Source organism: Sebastes fasciatus, chromosome 20 (genome assembly GCF_043250625.1).
Source record: "Sebastes fasciatus isolate fSebFas1 chromosome 20, fSebFas1.pri, whole genome shotgun sequence".
Classification (NCBI taxonomy): Eukaryota; Metazoa; Chordata; class Actinopteri; order Perciformes; family Sebastidae; genus Sebastes; species Sebastes fasciatus.
In genome coordinates, this window is record NC_133814.1 from 6,921,379 (window position 1) to 6,934,324 (window position 12,946).

The window sequence follows — 12,946 nt, forward strand, 5'->3', positions numbered from 1 at the left end:
CAAGGAATCCATTCATTGTTTTTAATTCCTGGCATATATTTTTCATTGTATTAACAATTTCTGTCTGTGACTCCAGCACAGCGTTGGTGAGGACTCGGCCAGACTGACGCCCTTCAGCAGTCGAGGCCCGGGGTGCAGCGGATCCATGCGCCTCCGGGAGCGCACGGTCAGCTGCTGTGGAGACGCCGGCCTCAGATCCATGGCTTCCCTCTCCTCCTCCTGGCTCTGCCTGGCTCAGGATGGCGGATGGAGATGCGCTCCTGACGCTGCATTCCCCAGTTTCCACATTATCTGTAACAATAAAGGACATTACTTTCTGTAACTCAATGTCTCCAGCCTGCTTATTAAAGTGGAATGTAACATAACAGATGTGATGTTGTACGTGGTGTGTGAATTCAGCAGCAAGGTTTGAGTCATGCTGTATTTTATGTACTTACCAAGAGTAACCCACATGTCAGAATCTCCCTCATTTGCTGGCAGGATGCCAGAAAGTGTGGTTTCTCCCACGATGGCAGCCACTCGTTCTTCTTGTGGTGTCAGCTCCGGCTTTCCTGGGCCCCCACCTGTGGCTGTTACACTCTGCCGATGCGCAGCTACCCTTCGCTTTACATCTACTTTGATGTCAGACCACTTTTTTTTTAATTCAGCTGTTGTCCTTGTCTCCGATCCTGCTGCATTAACTGACATTGTAACACACTGCCACTCAGTCATTTTGCGTTTGTTGCTTATTCCCGAAGAAAGACCACCAAATAAAATATTTTGTCGAGCCTCCACCTCAGTGACAAGCACTTCTATTTCACATTCTGTGAAATTTTTCTTTTTTTTACTTTTTTTCGCACGTTTTGCCATTGTTAGTTGGACAATAGGTGACAGCATGGCGCGTATTTATAGTAATTTGCATATTTATTAGTGGGAGGAGACAAGGAGGAGACAAGGCGGACCAAGCGGCGCGTGCAGCTGCGCTCAATTTCACGTCAATTGGGATGTATAAAGGAAAGGTGCGCAGGAACAGGCGTACGCACGGTTTTATACATGTGAAAATTTCTGTGCGTACGTACTTTCCCAATTTTGTGAGTACGCCATCTTCCAGTGTGAAAGCTGCGCAGGCCCCTGATGAAGTCCAATATTCACTTTTCTTATAGCTTTGTTTTGGTCTCCACCTTAAGTGTATTCAGTAGCTCTGTCATGGGTTTGACAATTTATCCAGTTTTATCCAGCTTTTAAACCTTATCCTGCCCTACACTGAAAAAGAATGTTGAAGCTCGTTTAAAGTTTTCTGCACAACATTTGGACAAGCCTGTGAAATACTGGGAGAATATAGCCTGATCAGATGAGAGCAAAATTGAACTCTTTGGATGCCATAATACACACCATGTTTGGAGGACAAATAGCACTGCACATCACCCTAAAAACACCATACCAACAGTGAAGTTTGGAGGTGGGAACGTCATGGTGTGGGGCTGCTTTTCAGCATACGGTACTGGCAAACCACATAATTGAAGGAAGGATGAATGGAAAAATGTACCGAGACATTCTTGATAAAAATCTGCTGCCATCTACCAGGATGATGAAGATGAAACGAGGGTGGACATTTCAGCAAGACAATGATCCCAAACACACAGCCAAGGAAACTCTCAATTGGTTTCAGAGAAAGAAAATAAAGCTGCTAGAATGGCCCAGCCAATCACCTGACTTCAATCCAATTGAAAATCTATGGAAAGAACTGAAGATCAGAGTTCATAGAAGAGACCCACGGAACCTTCAAGATTTGAAGACTGTTTGTGTGGAAGAATGGGCCAAAATCACACCTGAGCAATGCATACGACTAGTTTCTCCATACAGAGGCGTCTTGAAGTCTGTCTTTACCAACAAAGGCTTTTGTACAAAGTATTAAATAAATATCAGTAAGCGTGTTCAATACTTTTTCCCTGTGTCATTTCACATTATTACAAATAACTTAATTTCTGAACTTATTTGTTTTGGTTTCTTTGTATGTATAGATTACTTGGGTTGTTACCAACATCTGGTGAAAATTTCATGTCAATAGCGCTTTTGGAAATATATTTACTGAGAAAAATGGTGACGTGTTCAATACTTATTTTACCCGCTGTATATGGCTATGGTCAAAAGTAAAAAAATTACTTCCTAACGTCGTTTCCTAACCACTTTTCCTTGACCTCGATAGAAAACGTCATGAGGTCAAGGAGAGATGCGAAGGTGTGAAACTACAATGTTCTGAAGATGGACTACAAAAGGTGGTTAAATAGGTCTTTCAATGACGTGCTCCTTCACCATGCGGTGTGTGAAAGAGAGATACTGCCGGTCCTCCTGCTGCTGCTGGAACACTTTACATCAACATATAATAAAGATTATCTGACCTTAAACGTGGAAAACCAGTGAAAAATATCACTTCATTACTAAGGTTGGAATTGAAATAAACAAAGAAACATATGATAAATATTGAGTTAATTGTTGGAGTTATAGAGAAAGTGTAGGATTATAAACTTCTTCCAACTTCTTTTGGGACATGTAATATTTATTTATGTTGATTATTTGTTAATTGATTGTTTACTGTTCATTTCATTTGTTATTCTTGTTTTGTACCTAGGTATTTATTACATGTTCGAAATAAATAATTAATTAAAAATAAAGTGAAACAAAATCATTGTCACTGTCCACTCATATTAAACATGAATCCAATTAGTATACAAGCGTATGAAAATAATATGTAAAGTAAGCATATAGATTGTTATCATGAACGGCCGAATGGTGCATCCTTTAAATGCTGCGACCGCAAGGAATTGTGGGATGTTATTCTCTCTTTTCCTTTGGTAAAGGATGGTCCAGTGTATCCTAAGCTAAAGGAGATAATAAAGGAAGCATTGAATGTCATGTCGTCTTGTTTACCACGCAGTGTGACTTTGTTTTGCCATGCCATCACCATTCATATCAATACAACCAAAGTGTTTATGATTAAAGTGTTTACTAGAGTACAGTAGTGTAAGAAGTACTCTGACATCTTACTTAAATAAAAGTAATACTGAGTAAAAATACTCTGTTACAAGTAAAAGTCCTTAAGAACTTACTTAAGAAAAGTACAAAAGTAGCAGCATCAAAATATATTTTAAGTACCAAAAAGTAAAAAGTACTCATTTTGCAGAATGGCCCATTTCAAAATGATATTATTGAATTATAATTATTGATGCATGAGTTCATCACTTTAACGTTGCAGCTGGTAAAGGAGGAGCTCATTTTAACTACTTTATATAGACTACTTAATAATACATCATTAGTTGATTTATATTTTGTATTAAGAATCTGAATCTGCAAAGTGTAGCTAGTAGTAACTAACATTGTCAAATAGATGCAGTGAAGTTAAAAAATACAATATTCCCTCTGAGATGTAGAGGAAGTATAAAGTTACAAAATGGAAATACTCAAGTAAACAGTACAAGTACCTCAAAATTGTACTTAAGTACAGCCTTAATGTACTTATAGTGACATTCCACCACTAATAGAGCACAACATTGTTTATAAGATCACAAGTTCTTCATAGATTTAGCCTAACTTTGCTTTCAAAGTGCACCATATTGATGCATTTAACTTTAAAATGTACAAAATGCACTTTTAGCCTAGCACTGGAAGGAAGAATATCAACACTTACCAGGTCCAGGAAGATGAGACGTTCAGGGTCCAGCACAAACTGACACAACACGTGTCTGAGTGCCTGATGCCTTCACTGACCTGCTGCTGAAGATGATGAAGCTGCCTCTCCTCTCCGTCCTTAATTGACCTGCAGACCCGCAACATAACTTCTACTGACAGGTTGAATCTCTTCTGGAAACGTCCAGCCTTTTTTACGCCTTTATTGTTTGCAATGAAATAGCCTAGGTTAGGCTCGCGCACTTTAACTGACAATATCTTCAACTCCATGTGGACCTCGTCTCTGTTGCTCTGATCCAACGCTGCATGTCCTGATTGCATTCACCTGTTGTTCATTTCCGATCACAACAAGCCAACATCTCCCTCCTCCCGTACCAACCACACTAGCACCCCCTTGTGGCGAGTAGTAAAATTACTACTGCTATACATATATATTTTCATAATAGTATGACTTTTTTCCCTAATACTCCGTCATACCGTCGTACTATAGACCTACAACAATGACAAATAAAAATGAAAATGTAAACAAAAAAACAGTTATTCATTTCCACTAATTTTTTAATAAATCCACAGGGAGCCACCGGAGAGGAGCTAAAGAGCTGCATGTGGCTCCGGAGCCGCAGGTTGAAGACCCCTGCTCTAGTCACTGCGGTCGAGGGCCCAATTCCAACCCGGTCCCTACACCCTCCATTTGTAGTCACACTCACAGCTCAATGAAGCACCCTTCTTTAAGGTGGAGGGCATAAATACAGCGGCCACTTCGGGGCGAACTTCCCTCTGTCTGGCAAGGAAATAAATAAATATCAGAATCAGAAATACTTTATTGGTCCGCGGGAGGAAATTGAGTAACGTTTCTCCCTGTTCTAGAATATAAATGCGAATATATATATATAAATAAATATATATATATATATATATAAATAGAGAAATCATAAGAAAATATAAATAAGAAATATACAGTATATACAATATATAACAAAAGTGCAAATAATATGAATGCATATATTTATGAAAATGCAAGAACAGTGTAAAATAAGAATATTAGTTTAAATGTATATATAAATGCAGTGTTAATGCCGGAGTAAACCAGATTATTGCACATCTGAATTATTGCACAAAATTATTGTACTGTATTGCACAGTTGAAGATATAATAAATGATGGGGTTATAGCTCCTGATATACATATACATATATATATATATATATATATATATATATATATCTTAGTTTGAGCAGTTTACGAGTAAATGTTTGTACTGGTACTGATATAGGAGCGTGTTTCATGACAAACACACTATGGCGTTGCATGTCTTCAGTAAGGGCAGCTGGTTAAGTCGGCATCGAAGCAGACTCGCTGTTGGAGGGTTTCATAACTCCCTTCCACTCACCGCTGATTACAATATAACTATATAACATTCAGCCACTAGATGTTGCATTTTCCCTCCCCCGTTCCATTGCACTCACTTCACAACAAGTCGTTGCCAGGCATTTACCATAAATCTCAGCCATTTATCCATTTTTTCCCACACTAACTGACGACCCAGAGATACCACGGGATACCAAAACGTAGTTTTACTATTGGCTCACAAGACTTGTTAGAAGTGGAAACCAAACGTCCGATATCTTCCACAGAGATAAACAAAACATTAATTTTGGTCCCGCCAACATTTTTTAAATGATTAATTCACAATCAAAATATTTTTTCTTTCAGGAAAAGCCATACTTTTATTTTAGCACCTTTCTAAAAGCTCTGTGGATGTATTATTATTTATTTCAAAATAAAAATAAATTCATCTACATAAAAATGTTATTAATAACACCATTAAGCCATCAGAAACACTTGATAATAATTTAGACACATGTCATGCTGATAAAGCTGAGTTCAAAGGTCATAGCCACACTCTATAAATGCTTATGTCTCGGTCAATTATTGGTTTAAAAATAAGCTAACCCGTTGTGGTGTTTGGTAGCACACAGTGTACCGGCTCGGTGAACTGTGAAATGCGGCAGTTGGCCCCATATGACAGTAGCCAGCCGCCGTAGCATCAATAAAGCCTGGAGCTGGTTTGTAACATCCGCAGAGCAGATGATGTCTGACCTATATTCCACACACATACATCGGTCTCAGTGACCAACAGATTGTAATTACACAGATAAAGGAGTGTATTTCATAAGCCTTATCTGTGACCTCTTTTCATTTCCTATGTGTCTTTTTATACCACTTAACAGTTTGATAAGGTGTTGTCATCAATGTTTCTTTGCGTTTCTATGGCACCGTGGAGGTTATCTGGGCCACTGTGCTCATGTGACTAAACACGGATATAATGCAAAGTGGCGAACAACAAATCAGGATGATTTATTTGTACATTTTTAAGTGCTTTAAGTATAAAAGAAGAGAGGCAAACTTTATGTTGTTCTAGCATCTGACCACTGGATGTCAGTCTCTTACACTAAAGGAGCAGGTCAGGCCTACAGAGGATTATGTCCTTAGTTTACAGGGCTGACGTCACCAGTCCTGCAGTGGCAGACCTCCATCCATCCATCGACCCATCTATTCTTTCATTCATCCCTCAGTGCATGTACCAACCTGAAATATTAAGGAGCTTTGCACAAGCTTCACATCTTTCTTTCTTTCTCTCCTTCCAGTTTTAAGACTCTCTCTCACACAATTACAGACCTAATTTCTCAGCTGCTTATTTGACGGTGTGTGTACGTATGTGCGTGAGTGTGTGTGTGTGTGTAGATGCACACAGATCAAATAACAGTAAAGTATGCGTGTGCACCACCTGTCAGGGTATTAGTCACACAGGATAGAAGGATACACACGGTCATTGATGGTAAATGAGCTTCATTATTCAGCAACAGAAAGTTCTCACGTATCCTCAGACCATCACAATGGCTTTACTGTAATAGAGTAAATGTTCAATACATGGATCATTGTTACCTCCTTGTCCTGAAACAATTCAAAATAAATGTTTGAAGTGCTTATTTACGGGGCCGGCCCAAGAGTTGTATGGACTTGACCCCACCATCCACCAACCAGGGGTTTATTCACCCCAAATTAATTGGTTTACCTGCCCACTAAACAGCAGAAAATGTTAGCAGCCAGCTAGTGAGCATAGTGTAGCTGTTAAATGCTACATTATGTTGAACTTAGTGTAGCATTTAGCAGCTAAAAAGACAGATATTTTACTTGGTGGAGACCAAAACAGAGCTAAAAGTTAGTGAATATTAAACTTATATTCTTCAGGTGGCCAGAAACACATCTCCAAATTAATGGTAATGTTGCTACGTACCTGTTGGTAATTATGTTGGACACATCAACTTTATAAGGTAGGTCTATATGTTGTGTTCATAGCTTGTTATGCTGCCCCCAAGTAGCCAAATTATTTATTATTAAGGTTTAAGTAGCGCAGATACATATAAATCAAAATAACATTGCTTGTTAACTTGTCTGAACATACTGTAGTAATAATTAACATTCATCTTGGTGGTCTCCGGTATTGTGGCTGCATCTGCTGCCGCGTCGGTGCCTGCTTGACACCAACTGCTACCATCCTTAATTAACTACGTCTGTACGAGGGACTACCAATGCTAACGAGGGATTTCCAACACCTAGTGACAATGTGGCAGCCTGGAGAATAACACTTCTCAGTCACTGCCAAAGACATCAAGAGCTCCCAGTAAACATGCTAATGCTGCGGGAACCAACGCACGGGCATCGATCGCAGGGACGTCCCACACCAACACACATGGACGTACTTAGGAGAGATGCTGGACAGTGCTGGCGAGCTAGCAAGATGTATGGAGGACTGAGACAGCTGGAAGCTCCACTTGAAAGCCCGTCTGGGGACGACCCAATAATATCATCTCCGATAGTTGTATTATCACTCTTTCCATCCACCACTATTGGTTTTGTGTTATCAGTCCTACTTGTATTAGCTATTACAGCTGCTAGACTGCTATTGTGGCTGCTTCTCTCTCTCTCTCTCTCTCTCTCTCTCTCTCTCTCTCTCTCTCACTCTCTCTCTATCTATCTATCCCCCCAGCCGGTCTCGGCAGATGGCCGCCCGCCCTGCGCCCGGTTCTGCTCCAGGTTTCTTCCCAGTAATCGGGGAGTTGTTCCTGGCCACAGTGCGCTTGGTGGATCCTGTTGGGTCTCTACACTATGGTGTACGGTCATAGACCTGCTCTATATATAAAGCGTCATGAGATAACTTCTGTTGTGATTTGACGCTATACAAAAATAAATTGATTTGATTTGATTTGATTTGATAAACACCCCCCGTAAACCTATTTTTAAAAGATTTTCCAATCCCTTTTCAAGGCAAAAAAAAAGTTATTTTTCAAAATGTATTGATATCTGTTAACATATCCTTATATAGTCTATGTTTATACACATGTTGTACTGTGTTTCAACATGTGTTGTTAGAGCAAGCTAAAAGAGAGTGAATGTTAGACCCCAGTTGCCAGAAACACGACTCCAAATGAGCGTTAATGTCGGTATACGTGTCTGCTTGATGTGTAGAAAAGCAACTATTTGCTAACATGTTCAATATATAGTCTGTATGTAAAGATGGACGACATGACAGCTCCCCTAAAGTGAAGCCAAAACATCTCCATCGCCCCCTGGTGGCTGGCTGCAGTATAGGTCATAAATCCTCCATGTTAGCGGATTGGACACAGGCCAAACTAAAAAGTCAAAATACACGTCAAATAAATTTTTCCCAAAGATGGTTTCTGTCATTTTTGATAGTTCTTATCATGCTGATAAGTGTTAATTTTTCTGATATGTTTGTTTTTAATTAGTTATTTGATGCTATAGAAAAGATTGGCAGGTGTGAGTCTCTCTCTCTGACAAGCTACGGCTGTGCTCGGCTGGCCATTTGTTCGGGCGGGTGACCTCGATACCGCGGCTCCAGCCCCCAAAATCACTACTGCGAAGACTCTGGTTCCAACTTACATCAAAAACTCCAGCTCCCATATTTGGGATATTTTGGCTTCACTTCTGTACAGTGGCAGGAAGTGGAGACGTGTCCATCTTTATATGGTTCTATGGTTCAATACATCAACTTCATAAGGTTATGTGTCAATGTTGGGCTGCTCCCAAGTGGCCATTTTGTTTAAAGGAATGCAACATTTTTCCCAGTCAGGTCAGTCAGCTACTAAACTAACTGGCAGGCGTTGGTTTATGAGCCAGCCTGATAATGTTTTTACAGCGTTGGAACAGCCCTCTATAATTCCAGCCATAACAGTGGGCTGTTACATAACTGATGGTCTATCAAACGACTTAGACTTCCACCACAACAACGCTGTAATATCAGTGCAGTGATATAGGTCAGTCTGTGTTTACTCGCCGTACTGTTACTGTTACTCTAAGTACAGATTATTTCAACACACTCTTGCAGTCCGGTGTGTCCATTAGGCAGCGTGTTGTACAGGGTCGCTCCCTCCCAGAGGACGTCTCGCTGATGATGACATACAGTTGCTGAAAGGGTTGCGTCATGCCTGGATTAGTGTGTGTGTGTTCATGCATTCCTATACTTATGAGGACCAAACTAGAACTCATCCAGGGATATCGTTGAATTTTAATTTCTTCCACTATAATGTCCATTTAATCTTGTTATGTCTTTTAATAATTGTTTTATAGTTTTATTTTCAATATGTAATGTGTACTTACTCTCTTTCTCACATCAACTACCAATACAAGGATACATTTTATAGTTTGTTTACTGTCATTTTCATTGTAGTAGCACATTAGTTTGGGGTTATGACTTGTGTTTAGGCTCAAGATTAGCATCAGGTACAGATACGGCTGTCTGTGATGAATGTCATCACAGACACTCACGAGTGTGGTATGACAGTGTGTGTGTGTGTGTGTGTGTGTGTGTGTGTGTGTGTGTGTGTGTGTGATGTTCCTGTTTTCTTGTCTGAACAAAACCATTGTTAGAACCACTTCCTGTGCAGCAGCAGCTTGCAGCTGGACTCTCACACTGACTAATGGGGGGGGAATTTGAATACACACTCACAGCAGTTGGTTCCACTCATGGTCTCGAAACATGTTGGCTGAGCGATGATGTCATCAAACTGGGACAGTTTTTTGTTTGTTTTATTTCGCCGGGCAGGGCAGACAGGCGAGATCACTGCACCACTCAGCCTGATCAGAGGAGAGGAGAGGGAGGAGGAGGAGGAGGAGGAGGAGAAGTGTGTTTGTGTAAGGGGACAAGTAAGTGAGAGAGGGGAGAAACAGAAAGAGAAGAGGTGAAAAGAGGAGGAGGGAGAAAAGAGGACGAGAGAGAGGGTGTCAGGCACGCTGCCAGCATGCAGGTCTTAATATGAAAAACGATGTCTGCAGCCGCAGCGACAGGCGAGAGAGAGAGAGAGGATGGATCCAGTTCTGCATCAGAGACACTACATCACGTTCCCCCCACAGACGCCTATCTGCACACGAGTTATGTTCACACACATATCGCTGCTGTAAATCATCTGTTGCAACAAGAGGAGTTATGTAATGGAGCGTCCCTTTAAAAATCTCCGTTCAGCATCAGTCAGCTGTAAAGATTCAGAGATTAAAACTGCATGGCACGTCGTTGTTGTGCCTCGAATGCACGACAACAAAGATAAATCACGGTGACAAATCACAAGGAGTTTCCTGGCGTGTTACCACAGCGTGCCTCCCCGCAGGGCGCAGACTCGTTTGTCTCGGGCGGATTGACTTGTCAACCCACTCACTTCTGCTCACACGATGACCTGTAAAGACACTGTTAAACAAGACACATGATACAAGATACATGTAGTATTTCAACATGTGTGCATCACTGGCATGGTAATTCTGAGATGTACACCACATCTACGATGCTGAGAAGACTCTTAAAGAGCAAGAGGGTTCTGTTTCCTCCAGTGTAAATGTCAGTCTTAAGTGATAATGCTGGCACTATTTTCTATCTTTAGCCTTGCTAGCAGCATTGCTGTAGGGATGGCACTTGGTCGGTGTCACTGGAATATCTCAACATCTAGTGGATGGGTTGGCACACATTTCGTACAAACATTCATGTCCTTGTCACGATGAATTGTAAAAATGATCTTTTAACATTTTATCTAGTGTCAAAATTGTCCAACACTTTTGTTTATGACCAAATACCTGCAAACCTAATGACATTCCCATGAGCTTCAGCTGTACTTTGTGTTTAATGCTAATCAGCAAACGATAGCATGCTGACACGCTAAACTAAGGCCTCGTCCATCTGTTTATGTGTGGACCTTGGACTGTATGTAAAGATGGACGACATGACAAAAGTGAAGCCAAAACATCTTGGTCGCCCCCTGGTGGCTGGCTGCAGTATAGGTCATAAAGCCCGCCCCCTCCATGTTAGCGGATAGGACATGGGTAAAACAAAGAAAATCAAAGTACACATCAATTACATTTTTCCCAAAGATGGTTTCTGTCATTTTAGGTAGTTCTTATCATGCTGCTGTATGTGCAAGTGTAAGTTTGGTTTTAATTAGTTATTTGATGCTATAAAAAGGTGGTGAGACATGATTGACAGCTCGGGAATTGTACGAGAGAGGAGATTTAACTCTAATTTTCCATAACCGTCACGAGTCTGTGTAATAGAACAGTCAGTATGATCATAAAGATATTGATAGTTGTTGTGTCTTCCTAGCCAAACAGCTCCCGTGGTGCTAACGTAGCAGCTAGGTGGCTCACGCTAGCAAGCAGGGGCCGTGCTCGGCTTGTGATTGGCTCGGACAGGTGTGTGGGCGGGACCTCGATACCGCAGCTCCAGACCCCCCGATCACTACTGCGCAGACTCTGGCTCTAAATGTCGTCAAAATCTCAAGACAGCAGCTCCCGTATCCGGGATATTTTGGAGAAAGTGGAGACGCGTCGTTAATCTGTATACAGTCTATGGTGTGGACCAGGCCTAAGATAGTGAAGACGGTAAACACTTGCTAAACATCAGCATGTTAGCACTGTCATTGTGAGTGTCACATTAACATTTAGCTAAAGCACAAAGCACAGCGTTACAGAGACACTAGCATAGCTGTAGACTCTTAGTGTTTTCCATACTGTTCAACAAATCCCAGTAAAAGATCAAAATCAACAACAGTTTTAGTCCATTTCTCAGTACTTTACAACTTCCCTATACCCTGTCTGTGGCACTCGGCCCCCAGGCCATTTGTCCTTTCTAATGTAAGTCTTTAAGAATGAGTCACAAACAACAACTTTGCCAAAGACAGCCCTTTCTGACCTGGAACTGAAGCCGTTGTATCCATCTATGCTCTCGCTAAAGCCACCAGACTCCATTGAAAAAAACAGTAATTTTACCTCACAAAACATGAGGGCTGCTGGTCTAGAATAGGATTTTGCTAACTCCGACAGCTAAAGCCTTATAATAGCTTTGATATGTGAGTTCTTTCTTGTTTTAAAAAGTGTCAACCTATCCTTGTCGTTTGGGAAAACGTGTCGAATATTTCCATGTACTGGAATGGTGCAGCCATAAAAAAGTCTTTGGTTTGAACATGAGTGCATAAACATCAGACAGCTTCAGTGAATAGTTGGAACATGCTCACACAGAATATATATGGCACACACAATGTGGAATAATTTGCAAGCTTTTTTAAGGGACTACTGGGAATACATGCTGCTAATTTATACATTGTTATCCATATATTTATACATCTAAGTGTTGGAGTTGTTAGCTGCATGTTTGCATACACTCCACCTCCCTTAGGCTGTCTTCTTCTTTGCATCCTATTTTTATTTGATGCATACTGTCGGCGCTTGCTTGCTGCAATGGCCTGATTCCCCACAGGGATCATTAATGTTTCATCTAATCTAATCGAACCCCTGCTGTCACCACAGAGCCGCCGCGCAGTCAAGACACCAGCGTGCGAGCTGCAGAGCATCACTGTAACAGAAAATCACATTTGAAGTAAAGCAGACAGCGATAAGCTCACACTGGGTCGTAAAAATGATAACTGAATGCGAGGGAGGAGCGTGGAGATATATGACAATGTGTCAAATTTACCAAGCTGGTGATTCACTTTAAGATTTTTTCTGAACGCAAAGGGGTTAACAGCCACATTCACTGTTTATGTGTGAACATCTGTGTCTGCTGCAGTGTAACAACCTGCTAATTCACCTGTAAACGTGTTTTTTGTGTTTTTTTACAGCTTGCTTCTCCTCTGTGTCTTTTGAAAATCTCTTCTCTCTCCACATTCCACGCTCTCTGTGAGGGAGTGAAAGAGTTCGAGACAGACAGAAAGTGAGAATGAGAG